The sequence below is a fragment of the Phascolarctos cinereus genome, unplaced genomic scaffold (genome assembly GCF_003287225.1).
Source record: "Phascolarctos cinereus isolate Bilbo 61053 unplaced genomic scaffold, phaCin_HiC Scaffold_2;HRSCAF=192, whole genome shotgun sequence".
Taxonomy (NCBI): domain Eukaryota; kingdom Metazoa; phylum Chordata; class Mammalia; order Diprotodontia; family Phascolarctidae; genus Phascolarctos; species Phascolarctos cinereus.
Window position 1 is genome coordinate 186,306,872 of NW_027555625.1, and position 21,033 is coordinate 186,327,904.

Here is a 21,033-nt window from a genome sequence, read left to right on the forward strand (position 1 = left end):
GTCATAGTATAACTTTGATATTTTTAGTTTTTAGCTCTAGTATTGTTCACACACTCATATATGCATGTACATATGCGCACATATACAATTCTATTCAATTCCACTTATATTTATTAAGTACCTGATATAACTAAGGTGATGAGCTACATTCAGGACATACAAAGACCAAGATAAAACAGTCCCTGATTTTGGCCAAGTGTAACATGTACACAAATAAGTGGCATACAAAATAAATTGTAGAGGCATCATGGTGTAGCAGAGTAACAACAACTTTGGTTCAAGTCCTATTTCTGACACATACTTCTGTGGACCCTGGGTAAGTCACTTAACTTCTCAATGCCCTGGGCCTGAGATACAACATGTGCAGATCTGTGTTGGGAAGGGGAAAAAAATCCCTCCACTGATGAAATCACAAGTTCAATTCAAAGTATACATGAAATGATATAACATAAGAAGTTAAATTCATGGGGGTTAGAACATGACCAACCAGGGAGGAGAAGCTTTCATAGAGGAGGTGGCATCTGAATTGATCTTTGAAGGAAGATAAGTATTATGAGAGGAGAAGATTAAGTCAAAAATTCTAAGAGGTAGAGTCTGAGACATTGTATTCTACGTGTGGCTGATAGCCATGACCATATGGATATGGGAGATAACGAATTTAAGAAAAACCTAGTAACCCATTATGGCAAAAATATGTTTGTCAAGAAGAATAACAACACAGATAACATTTATATAGTGTTTTATACATATCTCATTTGATCTTTGCAAAAAAAAACCTCTGGGATGTAGGTGCTATTATCAAACCCATTTTGCAACTAGAGGTTAAATGACTTGCCCAAAATCACACAGCTGGTAAGTGTCTGAGTCAGGATTTGAACTCAGGTCTTCATGACTACAGGTCCAGTACCTTATCCATGTGCCACTAAGCTGGAAAGTAAGAAATGAAAAAAAGATTTTGGAGGGTCTTAAATACCAGGATGAATATTTTTGTTTTACATCTTAGAAGTAATGGGGAGCCATTGAAGATTATTAGGCAGAAGAGCTACGTGGTTAGATATGTTTTGGCAGCTGTATGGAGAATGGATTAGAGGGAAGAGAGATTGGATCCAGAAAGTTCAACTAAGCTTCTATGATGGCATTCTAGGTAAGAAGTGATGAGGATTCAAACTAAAATAAAAAACTTTTAGATAAAGAGGAGGGAGGATGCAAAAGATGTTATGGAAATAGAACCTTCAAGACTCGGAGACTGATGTGTGGTGAGGAAGAGGGAATAGTAAATGATTGTAAAAGTGTGAACTTGGGTGAATTATGGGATGCTGGTGTCTTCAATAGAAATAAGGATGTTTGGAATAGGAACAGGTTTGGGGAGATGGATAAGTTGTTTGGAAAATGTTAAGATTCATGTATCTGGAGAAGGTCCAAGAGAGGATGTCCAGTGGAGAATTGATTTTATTGGACTGGGTTCAAGACAAAGATTAAGGCTATTTACATAGCTTTGGAAGTGATCTACAGAAAGAATACTTGATGCCTTGGTAGCACTGAGAGAGAAAAAGACAGAAAAAGAAAACCTGAGAGGATGGGACACCCTCACTAAGAAGGCTGGATATGGATGCTGATCCAGGTTGCTGGATGAGGAGCCCAGCCAGGCAGGAACATATTGACATGAAAGCCAAGGAAGGTCAGAATCTCTGGGAGGAGGAGATGGTTAGCAGTGCCAAAAATTTCAGAGAGATTAAAAAAAAAGACTAACAAACCATCTTTTGATTTAGCACTTAAGAGATTTTTGTAATATTGGAGTGAGAAATTTCAGTTGTGTTAGTTTTGTGGAGTAACTGAGGGAAAATGTTTTATATGGAGTGGTATGGAATACTTTCTTAGTTTATCTTAACTATGCCAACCCTACACCAAAATAAATAGTTGAGAAGTGAAACATTTAATTAACTGGATTTCTGTCCAAAGCGTTACAAACAAGTGGCTCAAATGCTTTTTAAAAAGGCACATAAGCTGACCTTTTTTTCCACTGAATTTCTAGAACAAACTTTCTTTGTAGCTAAAAAGAATCATAAAGAATTTATTTCTTAGTTTAAGTAAAAAAGGGGAAGAAGACCTTTAGGAGCTTAGATTTTTAATTATTTTTACCATCTTATTTTTGATGTACTGATGCCATTCAATCCTGAAGTTTGTACCTTTGGGAAGGAAAAAGTCCTTTTAGAAGAGCACAAAACATCTGAACTTTGGATATGCCACCTCATCTACCATCTCAGATAAAGGTTAGTCAACTGACTACAGAAAGCAAAGATAGAGAGTGAGGGAAAATCAGACTTTCATCAAATCATACATAGCCAGAGGCTGTAGTCAATTATTTATCATTTCATAACTCTGAAAAAAACATATGCTTTGAGGCCCAGGAGACGATAGAAGCTCCATGCTCTTCTTAGACTTAGAGAAGTAGCTAGGAAATTCTACTCTTCAAGTTCACATAATTAATTTCACCAAGATTTAGCACATGTTCAAATTTGTAAGTAACCTAGAGACAAGCATTTTTAATATTAGTAAAGGATAGATGACATCTTCTTGAAGATAAGCTACCCCCATGAGAGAAAGAATGTTGGCGTCAGCAAATTGAAGAGGGTGAATGATGAGCCAATTTTCTACTTCTTTTCTCGTTTGGGAGGCTAGTAGCTAAAGCTGAATCCCTGTTTCTATTTCACTCTTTCCCTGTCTTTGTGTCTCTGTCTCTGTGGGTTTTTACAAGTGCCCTACATCTCATTTGACCTTAACAGATCTGGGCGATATGTGCTGCAAGTATTATTATCCTCATTTTATAGATGGGGAAACTGAGGTTCAGAGTGACTAAATTGCTTGCCTGGGGTCACACAATCAATGTCAGGCTCAATATTTGAAATTAGGTTATTTCAGATTCCAAGTTAAATATACCTTCCACTACTCTTCACAGTCTTATATTAGTTATTAGACAGAGAGAAAAGCTGTGCTGTCTACTGGAACATTATTTCTCTCCATATAGGGTTGTCAGTTACACAGCCAGCAAGAATGTTATGACTAATGAATCTGGCCTAGTATCTTCCCATCAGGTCAAGTTATTTATCTGGAATGCCCTGCTATTGTTGAACCATTTTCAGTCATGTCCCTACTCTCTATAACCTCATTTGGGATTTTCTTGGCAAAGATACGAGAGTGATTTGCTATTTTCTTCTCTTGTTCATTTTACAAATGAGGAAACCAAGGCAAACAGGGTTAATTGATTTGCCCAGGGTCACATGGTTAGAGTCTGAGGCCAGATTTGAACTCAGGTCTTTCTGACTCCAGGCCTGACACTTTATCTACTGGGCCACCTCGCTATACAGGATACCCTAGTCTGCTACAAACGAGGTAGGGTATGACTATTATGTAGCAGCATTCTTTGAATGAGAGGAGTCATTTTTGACATCCTTCTCATCTGTTCTTCTCTCCTCTCATAAGATTGTGTTAAAATAGTTCTTTATCTTCTCCAGATATCTTCCCGCCATTCCTCCTCACCTCCAATACAGCATTCCGACTCCTACCCTGGGTAATCCTTCATTACTATCCCAGCCCAGCCCAGACCCAACATGTTGCTACTCTTTGGTTATCTTGATGCCATACTGCTGTGTATCTTTGCATGGGTACCCTTTTTCTTCCCCTGCCCCTTTCCAATTCTAGCTCTGGGAGCAGTAATCAAATCAAAGTTAGCATTCCTGGAAAGGATCAGTCAATATTGACTTATGGTTCCACTTTCCAGTCCAAAACATTCCTCCCTGGCCTCCCTGGTATTCAAACCCATTCTTTATAACCTAACTAGAATGTTATTTTCTCCATGAAGGATTCTGTGAATAGTCCTCTGTTCCTCAAGAGTGACTTTGCTCTTTGCCTCTCTCTAGTGTCCTTGGGAAATATTATTGTACTTTATGATTATTGGTGTTTCTTGGTACCTTATTAGTCTGTGAGCTCCATGAGGGCAGAAACTGTCTTATTTAAACTGTGTGCTAGTCTCACCCATTTCTCCCATCTGCCTCAACCCAGGACATTTTAAGGTATATAATCAATACTTTAAAACTGCATTTTTAAAAATTGTTGGTGGTTGTCCAGTAAAAAGAGTCCTGGATTAGAAATCTGAAAATGTGGGGTCAGTTCCTGACTCTGACAAGTAACCCTGTTTAACTTTGGGCAAGTCACCCTTTCACATTGTTCCTTAATTCCTTCATCTACAAAATGAGAAATCAGGCAAGATCATTCCAGGGATCATAGAATTTAAGATTTGGAATATAACTTAGAGGTCACTTAGTCCAGCTTCTACATTTTCCAGATGGAAACATTGAAGCCCAGAAAAGTAAAATGATCTATTTTAAGGCATCAAGCAAGTTAGTGACAGGGATGAGATTCAAACTCAGGACCCTGAATTCCTAGTTTAATGTCCTTTCTACTACACTACCTCCAGAGCAAATCAGGTTCAATTTATCACAAGAACTATAGTGGAAGACAAAATTTTAAATAGACAATTATAGTGATTATATTAGGGAACCAGATACAGTGAGTCATATAGGGCTTGTAGGTACTTGGGTTGAATACTTTGATTTTATTTGCTAAATTTTATTTAATTTAATTTGCTAAATTAATTGTCAAATCTGAAAACAAAGTAGAATTCATCTCTGCTTCTCTAATTACCATGATCATACTTCAGCCCATTCTTTTTCACAGGGAAGGGGGCCAGCCGTTGTAATTATGGTTCAAGATGAACAATGGTGCTGTGTTTGATGTCAAAACATGTTCCTTGTCCTATTTTCTTCTTTCACTTCAGAGCACCTCTGTGCTTTTGTGTTTATTTGAACTGCTCACCTCTGGGCCATTCTCATTTATTTTTCTGCCTTGTCTGAGCATTATGGGAGGTGAAGTTGAAAGGGAGGCAGAGCCACTCTGGGGCTGGAAATCGTTCTGGTCCATTACCTGAGCACGGAGCTTCTGCTTCCCCTGCTTCCCCAGTGCCACTCTGGAGTGAATGATTATATGTCCAGGCCTCTTTGACCCTTGCAATTTCCCCCTGGCTCCCCCGTCCCCCTACTTGTTTCCTTTTCATGACCTTCAGTTTATCACTCCCTTTACCTCTGCCTACTTCAGGGAATAGATGCCCCTGTTGCTGGGTTCACCTACCATACAAACAGGCTTTTAACAAAGCCAGACAAAGTGCTGGAGGGGCATACTGAGGAAGAAGTGAGAAAGCTTCACAATAACACAAACTATTAACCTTCCACCCAGGACATGTCATGATTACCTGGAAGTTCCACTCAATCAACCAGCCCCTGGAAATGGAATATGGCCTGGGGTTTACTCTGTTGGCAACACAAGTGGATAGATGTCAAGCAAGAACAATCACACTTGGTATCTTGAGCAGCTGCCCTATAGTTAAACAGGTTTATTTCCTTACTAAACAATGAAACAGTAAGGGGATGAAACATTAATGATTTTATGGTTATAGAGTGATGCTTTTTCATGCATGACTTAAGTCAGGGAATCCTAGAACTTCAGAGCTGGATAGGAACCTCAGAGATCAGCTAGCCTGGTTCCTTCAGTGCATAGATAAAGAATTTGAAGCCTAGAAAGGGAAGTGACTTGGCCATTGTCACCCAGCTCCCCTTCTCTTTCTAGGGCCCAAGGGATAGAAAGTCTGCTGGCTGTAGAGTGTGGCTCCCTGGCAGTCATGGTGTACCATTCTATCCTGGTGGCTAAATACGAAAGTGAAAGAAGCCTGGATGCATCCTACTGGTGAAAGTTATTTCCATTGGTAATTCCTTTGTGTACCTGGCACTCTCAGTACCCATTATAAAGGTATGTAAGAAAACTTTTACATGCCCTAATTAGAGTTTGCTCTTTTACTGAGAAACCATTAAACTGAGAATTGAGTAGCTAAAAATTTTTTGCTTCCCTTTTCTTCACTGAGCTGTAAACAATTAATATTTTAGGTAGATTAGGAGAGGTGCACTCTTGAAATTGAGGTCTATTCAAAGAAGTATTTTCATTTACACTAATCATAAAGCAATGGACAAAACTTCTAGGTTACTGTTAGACATTAGCCTGTTAAATGGACGTTAGCCAATCAGAGAATGTAAGTAATGGCAGGGACTGAGAGATCAGAATCATAGTATCATTTGTTGTTGTTGTTCAGGCCTTCAGTTGTATCTGACTCTTCATGACCCTGTCAACCATAGCACACCAATACTGTGTGCTTGGTAAAGATACTGGAGTGGTTTGCCATATCCTTCTCCAGTAGATTAAGGCAAAGAGAGGTTAAGTGGCTTGCCCAGGTTCATACAGATAGTAAGTGTCTGAGGCTGGATTTGAATTCAGGTCTTCCTGATTCCAAGCCCAGCACTCTATCCACTGAGCCACCTAGCTGCCTCCATATTATCATAGAACATAGATTTTTAGAACTAGAATGGGACCTCAGAGATAATCTAGTACAGCTGTCTCTATTCATAGATGAGATTGTATGATTGCCTTTATTGGATATTACTCTGCCTCCCACACTCTGCAATCCAGCCAAACCAGACTTCTCTCTGTTCCTCACACATGTCATTACATTTCCTAGCTCTGTTCCTTTGTATTTGCCCATCCCACATGCTTGGAACACACTCTCTCCTTATCGCCACCTCATAGAATCTCTTAAAGATGAACTTCAAACACCATTATTTGCACCTACTAAATACTTGCTTATTGATTGGCTCAGACTTGTGTCAAGTTAGTGACAGAGCAAGAGCTAGAACCCATATCCACTGACTAAAACTATGGTCTCTTGATTACCAGTAAAATGATCTTTCTACTAGCCTGGGCTTTCTCCATAATTCTGTACAGAAACAATTCATTGGAGCCACTTGACAAGCCTCCAAAGTAATCACTCAAAGCGAATAGATATTCACAAAATGTGCAAAGTGATTTCTTCTCACCAGTAGGGCAAAACTAGGTCAATAATGCCTGCTCTGCATTACCATTACCCTGGCAATCAAGTTACCATTGTATGCTCTTGACTAAATATGAAAGTGAAAGGAGTCTGTATGCTTGTGGTAGACAGGTAGGAGTTTTTCCAGCATAGTTTCTTAGCAAACCTGGTATTCTCAGTACCCATTATAAAAATGTGTAAAAAAACCTTTATATGCCCTAATTAGACTCTGCTCTCTTATGTCCAAGGACCACTGAGCTATTGATTAGATAAAATCTCTTGTTTCCCTTTCCTTCATTGAGCTGTGAAGAAGGAAGGACATACAGGTGTACAGAGGATTTATAAGCCTTTAAATGGGAGTATTTGAGAAGTAGCCATGACTTTGACATTCCTGCTGCTTCTGGATGAATTTGTATCCCACTTATTTGATAATTTTTGACAAAGCCTAAAAATGGAGGCTAAGAGGGGCTGAGGTGACAACTGTAGTTGTTGGAACTGGACTCCCAAATATGTGGGGCTTCATATAACCTCATCTTCTCATTGCTTCATACCTACATACTCTAAAAGAGAGCATAATTAATAATAATAACAATTGCATTTAAAAAACACTTTAAGATATATGAAGTGCCTTACAAATATTATCTCATTTGATTCTTATAATAACCCTGTGAAATAGGTCCTATTATCCTGTTTTATAGATGAGGAAACTAGTACTAACAAGTTAAAGTGACTTGTTTTGGGTCACACAGAAAAGTGTCTGAGGAAGGCTTTGAACTCCAGCCTCAAGGCTTTCTGACTTTAAATCTAGCATTCTACCATATACTTTGGTGCTTATTTTGGCTGGAAAAAAAAATCCACCATGCACTATATAGTGGGAAAAAGACAGAGGACCTGGGTTTGAATCCTAGCTCTGCTTCTCTCTGTCTGTGTTATCTGTACAATTGTTCTAGTAATAAACAGTGGAGGAAAGAGGCCGGTTATTTGCCTCATAGGGTCTCAGAGAAGGATGAGACCTCAGAGGCCAGGTAGTCCTGCCTGTACCTAAGCAAAAAGAAAAAAATTAACTGACATTTATATATTGTTTTCATATTTACCAAGAACTTTTCTTAAAATAACCCGGTGAATGGGGCAGCTAGGAGGCGCAGTGGATAGAGCACCAGCCCTGAAGTCAGGAGGACCTGAGTTCAAATCTGACCTCAGACCAAACACTTGACACTTCCTAGCTGTGTGACCCTGGGCAAGTCACTGAACCCCAATTGCCTAAAAGGAAAAAAAAATAACCCGGTGAAACAGGCAATGGAGTATTATTATCCCAGTGTTAAGAACATGGAAAGTGAGGCTTCTAGAGTGTAAATGAGTAGTAATGGAACCAGGAACTAAACCTGTCTCCTGACATCCAAACTTCACTGGAGGATATCTAGTGAGCAATCTGTGCTATTTCAAAAGAGTCCATCCTACTTTGAATAACTCTCGTCATATGAAAGTTTTTCCTTACACACTGAGTTAAAATCTTGCCCTCTGTACCTTCTACCCATTACTCCTAGTTCTACTTTCTGGGCTCAAGCAGAATAAAAAAAATCAAATCTTCCAAAAAAACAGCTTTTAAAATACATAAACTCAGCCAACATACACAGAAATCTATTCTTCTCTAGTTAAACGTTTTTCAGGTCCTTTAGGCTTTCCACCATTCTTGCTGCTTTCCTCATCCATTCTCAGCAGTTTATCAATGTCCTTTCTAATTCGGGTGCCTGGAATTGAACACATTACTCTAGATGTGCTCTGACTGAAGCAGAGAACAATGGTACTTGTTCCAGGCACCAGATCTCCCTTACTATAGCCCAAGATCAAATTAGTTTTGTTTTTTTTTCCTTTCTAGCTGCCATTGTCATGAAGAATACTGACAAGACTAATAGCTAGCACTTATGTGGCACATTAAGGATTGCAGAATGCTTTACATACTTTATTTCATTTGATCTTCACAGAAGCCCTGTGAAGTAGATGCTATTATTGTCCTTATTATACAGCTGAGGAAACTGAGGAAAGGTTAAGTAACTTACTTAGGGTCACAGAGGTAGAGAATATCTGAGGTAAGATTTGAATTCAGGTCTCTCTGGCTCTTAACTCCAACCCTATTTTCATTGTACAACCTAGCTACAGAAGTAGGGTCAAAGGTCACTGGTTGATAGTTTGTGAAATAATGTAGAGTCCCAGCTACTTGCTAGAGTCTAGAGGTGGTAAACTTGGAAGACAGTTTCTTAGTTTTCTAAATCATGATTCCTGTTTTATTTTCCCTCTGCTGCTTTTCAACTTCTTATAGATGGATTAAATTATTATTGGGAGTAGCTAGGTGGCACAGTGGTTAAAACACCCCCTCCTCCCCTGAAGTCAGGAAGACCTGAGTTCAAATCTGGCTTCAGATATTTTACTAGCTGTGTGATCTCAGGCAAGTCATCTAACCTCTGTTTGCCTTAGTTTCCTCTTTTGTAAAATGGGAGTAGTAATAGCAGTGTTGTTCTGAGGATAAAAAGAGATAAGATTTGTAAAATAATTAGCATAGGACCTGGCACATAGTAGGTGCTGTACAAATATTAGCCATTATTATTGTTGTATTTATACACATGAACAGAGATTGGAAGCCAGGGAAAGCTGATATAGTGGAATCCTTCTCTATCCCTCTCTGTTGGCCTTGGCTACTAGGACTGTTAGGAAATAATATTTATATGTAGATGGTCCAGGGGAAATGCAGGTTCAACTATAAATGTTCTCTCATCTTTATTTATTTCTCCCACCTATATAGTGTTGGTCCAGTATAGGAAGGGTTTGTAGTTAGTGGCAGCCAGACCCAAGGAATTAGTGAGTTCCTAGAAAATGAGCCCACTATTAGGCTGCCAGGAGAGTGACTACTTCAGGCATACTTCTGGGCCTAGCCCAACCCTGGATGATCTACTGTGTTTATTCCAGCCCAACTTCTACCTTGCTGTTCCCTAACCTCCAGCATTCCCCAAATGATTACATACTGAAGGCTAGCACACTAAAAATAAATTTTATATATATATATATATCTAAGGGAGAATGAATCATCACAGAAAGGAGAAGTGAACAGAGCATTCAATGCAAGGGGAAGCTGATCAAAACAATGGAAATACCATGGTCTCACTTTCTGACTGAAAGGGAGCCAGAAGGGGAACAGGGGAGCAAAGGAGATGCGTATGTGAGGGAATCATTTCATCTGAAACAGATTTAGTCAGAAGCATAGGGACCACACCTTCTATGGCTTTGTTTGTGTTCTCATGGTTTTTCTGGATGCAAGGAAGAAACAAGTTGCTCTCTCCCATGTTTCTCTCCTTTAAGATGGAGAATGTATATGCTTCTCCCCAAAACTTTCTCTCTCTTCTTCTGTATACTTTTCTACAAAACAATGTATCACCTACTCATACAGCTTCCCAGAGTTTCTCTCCAAAACGTCTGGTGCAGTGCCTACTGAAATTACTATGTCTCCTATAGATAAGGTGTTTGCCTGCCTGTATGTATGAATGTATGTATGCATCTATCTTATCTATCACTCCCTATAGCGTCCTTAATTTAAATTTAAAATCCCAGCCCATACAGTTTGGGAAGTTCACTGACTGATAGTCTTTGTGGGTGTAAAAGCTGCACTGCTCTTGGATAGAAGACATAATTGATTGGCTAAGAAACCTCAGAGTCCCTGTGCTGCATAAAGCTTACCTGGGGGGAGGGGGGTAGAAAAAGGAGAACATTTCAAACTGTTTGCAAATTCTTCAAGGAAGAAGAGTGAGAAGAGTAGTCTAGACAAGCAGGTATGAATTTTTGAATGGAAGACTGGAGATCTTGCAAAGGCTCAGTCATGGAAAGAAGCAAGCTCCCAACCAGATCCCTTCATTCCTATCACCATACCCTGAAGACTGCTACCAGAGGACTCTTCTTGGTGAGACTGCTACATATCTTCTTGGTTGAACTGAGATCTCTCATTCTTTATGAAGAATTAACTTACTCTTGTACGTTCTTTGGTCTAGTCTAATCTGTTTACTGCTTTCTCTTTAGTAAAGAGATTTACTTGCTATTTTTGATGATCTTTTATATAACCAGCATTTGGTGGAAAGAAGTTAAAATTGAAAAGTGTAAGTTAACTGTTAACTGTCCCCTTGAGAGCAGTCAGGGAAAGTGACTTTTAATCTGAAGGACTATTGTACTCTTAAATTACAGATTTTTGATGTGTGGTAGATAGATATAATTCTAGCTTAATGCCTTTGGAGAAAGGAGAGTGAAGAAGAGTTTACCCAGCCACAATGGTCCTGAATACAGTCTGCTCCTCTTCCGATAGGCTGCTAGCAAAGCCTGCATAATTCTCCTCTTACTCTCCACAGAGGGTGGAAATTACAGTCTGTCTTGGTTTTTGGGTGCACATTGGAGGCCAGCCATATCCCATGGCCTAAACTCATATACCTATGAGGTGGGTTACTGAAGCAGGTATCATTATCTATACATAACAGATTAATAAATAGAGGTTCCTATATTGTGACTTGCTCATCAGTGCTCAGGATTTGAACCTAGGCCTTCCTGACTCCAAGTCCAGTATTCTATCTACTATATACAAGATTGTCTCCAGGAGACCTCTAGTCATGTTAAACTGCAAACCAATTGAGAATCTCATTAGTCTGCAGAGATGTTTGGATCAATCAATGTGTTTTTAGCCCATGGAATAAGCTTTGGCACTTAGACTGACTGTTCATATTGACTTGGGACAGTTGGAGACATTTTAGAGGCAAATGGTGAGAAGGTTCTTACTGATACGTATTATGCAGCCTAAAGTAAGAGAATGAAGGCAGAAGCAATAGTGGAAAATCGGTGAGTTGTCTCCTGTTTACATGATCCTTCCTGATGGGATGATGGACACTAAGCTGAGACATGTTGGTAAAGCAGAGTTGTGGAAAAAAACCCCAGAACTTTCAGAGTTTCTGGAAGAGGAGAGTTGAAACAGGAGACATTTTAAGCCTTTTGTGGGGTTAGAAAGAAGCTAACGAAAAACTCAGATAAGCTTATGAAAAATAGAATTATTAAAAGCAAAGACACGTGAGGAGAGAAGAAAGAAATCAAGTTGGAGGAAAGCCAGGCTATGTTGCCTCAGATGGGAAGTTTGTATGAGTTCAGATAAAAGCAACTAAGAAGCTGAATTCCCAGAACCGAGTGAGAGAAACCATCAATTTTCTGTATTCATTGCTGGGGGATGGGTTAAAGGATTAGGAGTATGTGTATGTGTATGGGAAACCAGATGAAGTGTAGCCAAGAACAATTTAGATTTGTGGCTCAAGGAAAGTTAGGGTGATATAATAGAAATCCCAGGTAGTATGGTAGAAAGCACATTGGCTCTGGAGTTAAAGTTCTCAGATATGAATCTTGACTCTTCTCATTACTACCTGCATGACCTTGGGCCAGTCCTTTTTCTGAGCTTCCTCCACTGTCAAATGTGGGAACTGGACTATATGACCTCTCAAGTCCCCTCCCATTCAAACCTATAATTGCTAAATGATGAGAACAGATGCTATTCTGATGAAATCTTCTTTGCAGGCAAAGTGATTAAAATTGAGGTAGGTCTCATAAATACAAGTTAGGAGCATGGAACTCCAGATCCCTGGGAAATGTGGTTGGCCTTTGGGGAACATTCCTCATAACAATCATAACAACAGCTACTATTTATGTAGTACTTTACTTACACAACTCATTTGACTGCAACAACTCGAAGGTAGGTACTATTACCTTCATTTTACAAATGAGGAAACTGAGGGATAGAGAGGTTAAATAATTTGCCCAAGGTCACATAGCTAGTAAGTATCTGAGGTAGGATTCAGACTCAGATCTTCCCAGTTACAAGTCCAGTGCTACACTGAGCTCTGGGCATTCTGTGTGCTAGCCTGGGCAGAAGTGCATAAGTTAATGATAGAGCCCCCAAAACACAGGCTATCAAGAAGCATACATGGTTCCAGTGAACAGTTAGTTCGGTGGTATGCTGGTTAATGTCTACAACTGGATTTCTGAGAAAAAATGTGCCCATGACATTTTTAAGTTTAACCTGTATATTATCATTTTCTCTATCACTTTCTTAAGTCTAGACAATTAAAATAAAAACAACAAATCATATCCTGGTTTGTAACATTTGCCTATTTCTGAGGTATAAATGCTCACACTGAAAATTTATTTATCAGCTCTCGAGCTGGTTTGAGATGGCTCCAATGCACCCCTGAATTAATCTTGATATCACAGAATTTGTGAATCTCATGTTCAGGGTCCAAGAGCCAAAAAGAAGTCATCTGAGGATAATATGTTCAGGATGGCTGAAGGGACAGACAGAAAGATACAGAAAGACTACCTTGTTCATCTTTTCATTTCCTTTTCTAGTGCCTTGCTCATTATAGGTGTTATATAAATGCCTGTTGAGATGAACTGAATTGAATAAACTTCCATTATTTTCTGTCTTATCCCTTTATAAATCCAGCATTGGTGAGGTACTGAGCCCCTTTGGAACACTTTATCTAGAAAAAAGTATGGGCTGCAGGTGTGGATTGATTAAGGATTTGCACCTGTCCACAAAGTTAGGCATCTAGGCTAGGGAAGAGGCCTGCTATGAGGAACCCTGCAGTTAGGACACATTTTGTGTCAGAATTGTTTTTAAGGCATTAAGCTCCCTTAGCCTCCTTATCTAGCTCAGGGCTTCATAATCTGCCACTGGTTTGTTGTTGTTATTTTTTTTAACCACATAGTGTTTGAAAAATATTTTTTGAATAAATGAATTTCTGCTACCTTCTGTACTTCAGTGAGTCACGAATGCATGGGTTTCACTGATTTGGGGCACTCCATCCATCAATACAGTTTTCTTCTCTTCCCTCCCTTCCTTCTTGAGTTTCTATAGCTGAAAAACATTATGATGTGGTAGCCAGTCCTGTGGTCCTGAGCCTCTTTTTACTTAGGTAATTTAGTTGTGTGATATCAAACAGAATCATTCTGTAGGCTGCAGAGAGGCCTATTTCCTTGTGTGCAATAAAATCAAATAATCAAATGTCATACAAAGGTATTGGAACCAAGAACCCTCTAGATTCTGCCTCAATTTGAGGCTAATTTATAACCAAATGTCTAGGTATGGGGGAAGATGGGCTCTTTCATATTTCCATTTTAACCCAAGTGCAGAAGCTGGAACTATTTCAACAGTAAAGAGAGTGGCTCTTTGACGTTCTCTGGGCTCTGACAGCAAAACAACGTAGCACCAGAGGCATTCTGCAATCCTCTTGAGAACTGTTGCCAATTATATTTTATTGCTTAATTATTTTACTTGCCTGCCATTAATTAGCTAGATCTAGTCCATGCTTGCTGCAGCCCTGTTGGTAGTGGATGATTTTTCAACTGCCTGGGTATGGGTTGCCTGATTAATGATAAATTCTTTTAAAATGCTAATGAGGCATGCAGAGAGCCAGAGCTCCAGACTGACAGCTCAGGAAAAAAAATGCCTCTGAGACTGGAAGTAGTCAGCAGCCATTTCTGAAGCCCATTTCTTATTGGGTGGAGGCACAATTTAGAATAAGTTAAAGCCTATTTCCACTTATTCAACTTTACTTTGGGGTGTGGTTGGATTTGGGCTTTTCATAGTCTTTTAGAGGATGCTAATAAAGAATCACCTTGCAACTAAATAATGTTTATTTTAAATAATCTTTCAGTCAGCAGATTTGGAAGGACCTTGCTTTCTTCTTTCTTTCTCCTTTTTTAGACAACCGAAGACCTAAATTCTGACTTGCTTCTCAGTTTCCCTTCTTTGTAGTCTTTTTTAAATTGCCACATGATCCTGGAGTCTAAAGAGGCCTTAGAGGTCCTTAAATTTAACTCCCTCATTTTATATTTAGAGATATACTGAAATTACTCTTCCACTTTGTCTCCTTCCCTGAAGAACCTTTGGGTGGCTTTTATAAATACCATTGGCTCATTTTGGTGTACTGTTCTCCACTATTAGCTGCCAGTTATTTGTGTGCCAGTTTCATTTAACCAGTTAATATCAATTAGCTTTTATGAAGGGATATTTATTTCTAAGAAAGGGCAAGTCCAGAAGTTACAAATATTGCACCCCAACAACTCAGGGAACACTCTTTCCTATAGCACCTCAGTCCCCAGGGAGAGTGGGCTCAGACTTAACCCAGTTTTTACATTGCCTTGGCCCGACCAAGTTCACTTACAAATACAGCCTGGACAATGGATAGATGACTCCACATCACTGCTACTGTTAGATGAAGCCAGGCAGGTCGCTCAGTAAAAAGTATTTACTGTCTGGCTTTTGCAAGTCGTAGCATAGATTCTGCTCCCAGTCCTCCTGGTGGTTCACTCTTTTAGAAACTTACAAAGTTATAGTCATCTTTAATCTCCATCATTCAAATTCAAGAAAGAAGAGATGCAATAGAGAAAAAAGCAACAAAAGGGTTTTGTGAACCCTGATTCATTCAAATTCTGGGTTAAAGGCCCAGCCTATACCTGGAGGCCCCCAGCAGCTCAACCTCCTTCTCCTATGCCAGACAGTCCAGAAAGAGCCAAGAGACTCTCACCTTGGCTAACTAGTACCTTTTGAATGAATACCAGTTTTCTCTGTACTTCTCATCATCAGGCAGCTACTTCATCACATGATTAGTATGCTGCAATTGGCCACAGAACATCTACACATGCTATAAATTAAGGAAGAGGGCATTTTCATTATAGGTCATCGTGTCTTTATGGAAGCAGATTCCTCAGTCTCTTCCAAACTGAGGGGAATGTTACATCCTCTACCCCTCCCTTTACGTATAAATAAGGAACCTGTGGTTTGTAGAATGGCAGTGACTAACCTACCACTACATAGTTCACTGTATCTATTGTTGTCATTCAGTCATTTTTGATCCTTTGTGACCCTATTTGAGATTTTCTTGGCAACGATATTGAAGTAATTTGCCATTTACTTCTTCAGCTCATTTTACAGATGAAGAGACTGAGGCAAACAGGGTTATGTGACATGCCCAGAGTCACGTAGCTCATGTCTGAAGCCGGATTTGAGCTCCGAAAGATGAGTCTTCCTGACTCGAGGCTGGCACTCTATCCACTGAACCACCTAAATGTGTATTTGTAAGCAAAAAGGAAAAGGACTAGTAGATTTGTGAAATGGCTCTCTGGAGAGATAAAGTTCACCATTTTATCCTATCTTGCAATGTCCTGGTCATACAATGTGAAAGCAAAAGTGACCTAAATGTTACTAGTAGACAGGCGGCAGCTTCCAACATTTCTCTCCTCCCTGTTCTTATTGTAACAACATAAAAAATGCTCTGGCTTTCCTTAATTAATATATGTTCTCCTCTACCTAGGGGCCATTGTACTGACAACTAATGGACTAGAAATTCTTCTTCCCTCCTTCAGATAGGTTACTTTTCTAGGTCAATCAGGAAAATTAAAATTCAAAATTGAAGGTAGTTAGAAGTAGATATGAGGCTTTATGCCTTAGCAACAACCTGTTGACTTCTAGGTGGATCATGCATTGGCCCTTGTTAGGTTTTAGGTCCCCAGTTTTATAAGGATTGTTTGGGCAGTAAGGGAATAAACATTTATATAGCACCTACTATATGCTAGGTGCTTTGCTAAGTACTTTACAAATCTTTCCTCATTTCATCCTTACAACAACTCTGGGAGCTAAGTGCTATTATTATCCCTATTTTACAATTGAGGAAACTGAGGCTAATAGCAATTAAGTGATTTGCCCAGGGTCACACAGCTAGTAAGTGTCTGAGACTGCATTTGAACTCAGGTCTTCCTAACTTCAGGCCCAGCATTCTATCCACTGTGTCACCTACCTGCCTCTAACTAAAACCTATGGCAACAATCCATGTTGATTTGCAAAGACAAGAAAATATTCTCTTAGGAAGAAGCTTAGTAGAATGGAAAAGACAGGAAATTTTGAATCAGAAGACCAAAGTTTTGATACTTTCTATCTCTATGAACTTGGCGCAAGTTACCTAATGTCTCTGGTCCCCACTCTCCCTTTTGTAGAAAATGAAGCATTTGGCACAGATTATCTCTAAAGTATCAATCATCCAATCCTAAAACCCACAGACTTATAGTTCTTTTTAATACCCTAGATCTTATACTAGGATACTATTTTTGATAATGTCAACACAGAAGAGACAAATCAGCTGTTCCTGACCTTTTCTACCCTTTAGGTATGCTACAGCCAGGTGATGTTAGTGTGCTAGAGGCATGCTTGATTTTCCTGAGATCCAAGATTTTGACTCTTCTTGAACTCACTCAGTGACCTCCCCTAGAGGTGTAGATGTTCATATGGAAAATTTAACAATAGTCTTTCCAGCTACTTCCAACTGGCTCAAGCATACCCCCAACACAGGCACATTTTCTAGTCATCCAGTTTGAAAAGTTCATGCATCTTTGATTCCTTAATTTAGCTTACTTTTACATCAAATCTGTTGCCAAATTTTGTCATTCTAGCTCCACAACATTTTTTGAGTGTTATCTCCTCTCTCTACTCACTCCCCCGCCCCGGTTCAGCCCCAGTTCAGTCCCTCATCACCTCTCACTTGGACCTTTACAATAGCCTTCTAATTGTTACCTTCACTCCAGAGCAGGGGTGACGAACCTGTGCCCTCAAGGCCACATGTGACCTTCTTGTCCTTGGTTGGGGCCTTTTGACTGAGTCCAGGTTTTACAGAACAAATCCTTTTATTAAGGGGATTTGCCTCTGTGAAGTTTGGATTCAATCAAAGCACCACATTTGAGGATCTAGAGGGCCACGTGTGGCCTCGAGGCAGCAGGTTCCCCACTCCTGCTGTAGACTCTCCTGTCTCCTCCACACAGCTGCCCAAGTGATATTTGTAAAGGGCAAGTTTGACCTATATTTATGGAGCATTGTCCTACACTTTAGTGACTTCCTGTTGCCTCTAAGGTAAATGTAACCCCTTGTTTTCATTTAAAGCCTATCACAACCTGGTCCTAACCTGACTTCCCAGTCTTATTATAGATTTCCTCTCTCCTCCCTTCCCCTTTGTATCCAGTTACTGTCCAGCTTTCTTATTGTTCTTCACACATGACAATCCTTGCCTTTGTACTAGTTATTCTGCTTCTCTGGGATATAATTCTCTCTATACCTCTATCCCTTAGATTTCTATGTTGTCTTTGAAACCTAGCTCAAGTACCACTTTCTACGTGAAGCCTTTTAAAATCCTCCCAAAATCCTGTACTTATGTGTATATGTATATCTATATATGCATGTGCATATATGTGTACACACACACACACACACAAAGTCTTCCTGACAGAATGTAGAATGTAAGGTCCACGAGTACAGGCAAAGTTTTATTTTTGACTCTATCCCCAGTGCCTAGCACAATGTCTACTGTACAGTGTAAGCTTAATGAATACTTATGGATTGATTGAACAAATGGGCCATATCTGCCTCTACTCATCCTGGCATTCCCCAAATCGGGGGTATGGAATATCATGGATACTACCAGAACTTATAACCACTAGGAAGTGTTCAGACTGTACTTGACTGAGGCAGCCCTGAAGAGTGAGTGTTGGTGCAAACCTTTTATCGATTATAGCACGGGGGACTAGCCTAAAGGACCATAGAGTGAAAGAAGAGCCCAGCATCCACTCAGAGCAGAGGAATAAGGTATTACTATATCCATATCATATAGACAGTCCTGGGAAAGCAATAGTAGATGTAGGCACCCAGTGATTCAAAAGCCTGACAATAGCAGCAGTCTGTTGCATAGTCTGCATAGACCTCCACAGAGAAATATTCTAATGAGGCCCCTTTGGACCACTGCAGACTTACAGCTCCTGGCTTGCATTAAAATTCTGAACCTCAAGCTAGTATTTCAGAAACATCTCCCTTCTCTTGTCTAAGGCAGAAACAAAAACAAACAAAACAGCTCCCCACCCCCATCATTTTTTTAGTTGCAAAAAGAAACCTCTAAATAAACAGTTTCAAAACAGCCCTTCTGGAACACAGGGTCCCTGTCTTTCCTTCAGTATCTGTTAAATTACAGTGATTGCATGTGTACAAGCTATATTCTTTCCTTAAGGAAAAAGGAAGATTTTGTATGGTTTAGTTTTGCCTGGAAATATTCAATCAATCAGCAAGCACTTACTGGGTGCCTACTAGCTGCCAAGCACCGTGCTGGGACACAAATGCAATAAAACCATCCCCGTTTGCTAAGAGATTACATTCTAATGGAAGAGAAAACAAGAAATACATACATACATACATATACACACACACGCACATACACAAGGGACATACACACACACACACACACATATATATGTATATATATATATATGTATATATATATATATGTATGTATGTACGTATGTATGTATGTAGATGTGGAGAGAGAGAGAGACCCTGCAATATTGATGAGTACAGCATGGCACACATATATCAAGCTTGAGAACAAAAATGTTTGTTAGAAAAATCCATGAAGAAGAAAATTGAATAAATGAGCAAAACATCAGAAAGCAGAATAAAAAATCTGATGGCCCAGGCTATTTTTTCAGAAATGGATGCAAGTAGGGAAGGGAAGCAAGAAAACTTGAAAAAATGAGATAGCCAAGGGACAGTAAGAATTTTGAGCCATTTCTGATCAATTGATCCCATTATTTGTCATGATCTAGGACATGCTAGTTATTGCCACCAGCTTTGTCATCTGACAGTTTTATAAGTGCGTCATCTCAGTTACTGATAACAGGACCAAGCAGAGATTACAGGACATTCATTCTTCCCTTCAAGTTAATATTAATCTATTAATGCCTACTACTTGAGTGTGGTCATTTTACCCTTTCTGAATTCAAATAGTGGCACTACCATTTTAGCAATGATAAATGAAGCAGAAACAGATATGTAGAAAAATTCTGGGCTCATGCTCTGGAGTAGCTGATGGAGTTATGGGGAAAAAATGGGGGTAGGAGAGATCTTGGAGGAAAGTTGAAATAATCTTCTGGGTTCAACCTGAACTAGCAGCAAGAAATGACAGAAAAGCTGCAAATAGGTCATGGGAGGAAATAAGGAAGTCATTAAGAGGAAAGTTCAGAGGTGGGTTTAGAAAGAGTCTGTACTTAGATGACAACGGATAAGTGCATCCAAGGTGCCACTCAAGGCAAGACCAAGGACAAAGGCCTGACAAGAGAAGTTTATAATCAGGAAAGCAGTCCCAAATGGAGACAAGATAAATGGCTTGTTTGTTGGTAATTTTTAATGAAGATGGAACAGATCCAGGCAATTTATAAAGTAAGGCTTGGTCTTAACTCACTGTCTTTCTAATTAGGTCTGTGTCATGGTGAACATCTCACATCAGCAAGTTTTAGTCTTGTTCCTGGTGGCTGCAAATGCTGTTGTACAAACAGATGAATTAAAGAAGCTTCAGAGGTCCCACTGATTTCATTAAATCTGTAATCATCTTGGAGCTTCCGATCTGTTCGTGCTGGAGGTATTTAATTTTAGTGGTGGTTTAACGAGCACCAAGTGGAGTGAAGTTCATATAAATTAAGCTAAGTTTACCTCTGTGAGCTGATCACCAGTTCAGACAAACTCATTGGAGTAATTGGGCATCACTGAGGAAGAATGATGAGAAACTGTCTTCATCTGTGTTATAGCACATAACCCAATAAAAAAGAAGGAATTCTGGTTTAATAAGAGCTGTGATATGGGTGCTTAGTGGTCTCCTTTTGCCATAAGTGGATTAAGGATTCAATGAAGACTTTTTTTTTTGGCATAGAATAAAAAGAAAAATAGTATGGGGACAGAGCATGGCTCAATAGAAAGAACACCAGATTTGGAATCAGACAATCTGGGTTCAAAACCTAGCTTTGGCTCTTACTACCTGTGTGACTTAGACTAGCTATTTACCACCTCCAGACACACAGGGTTTTAGTTTTCTCATATGTAAAATCAGGAGGCTGAACTAAAAGATTCCAACAGTGTTTCCCAGTACTAGAACTATAATCCTCTGTGAGAGAATGAAGCATAGGGGTAAGAG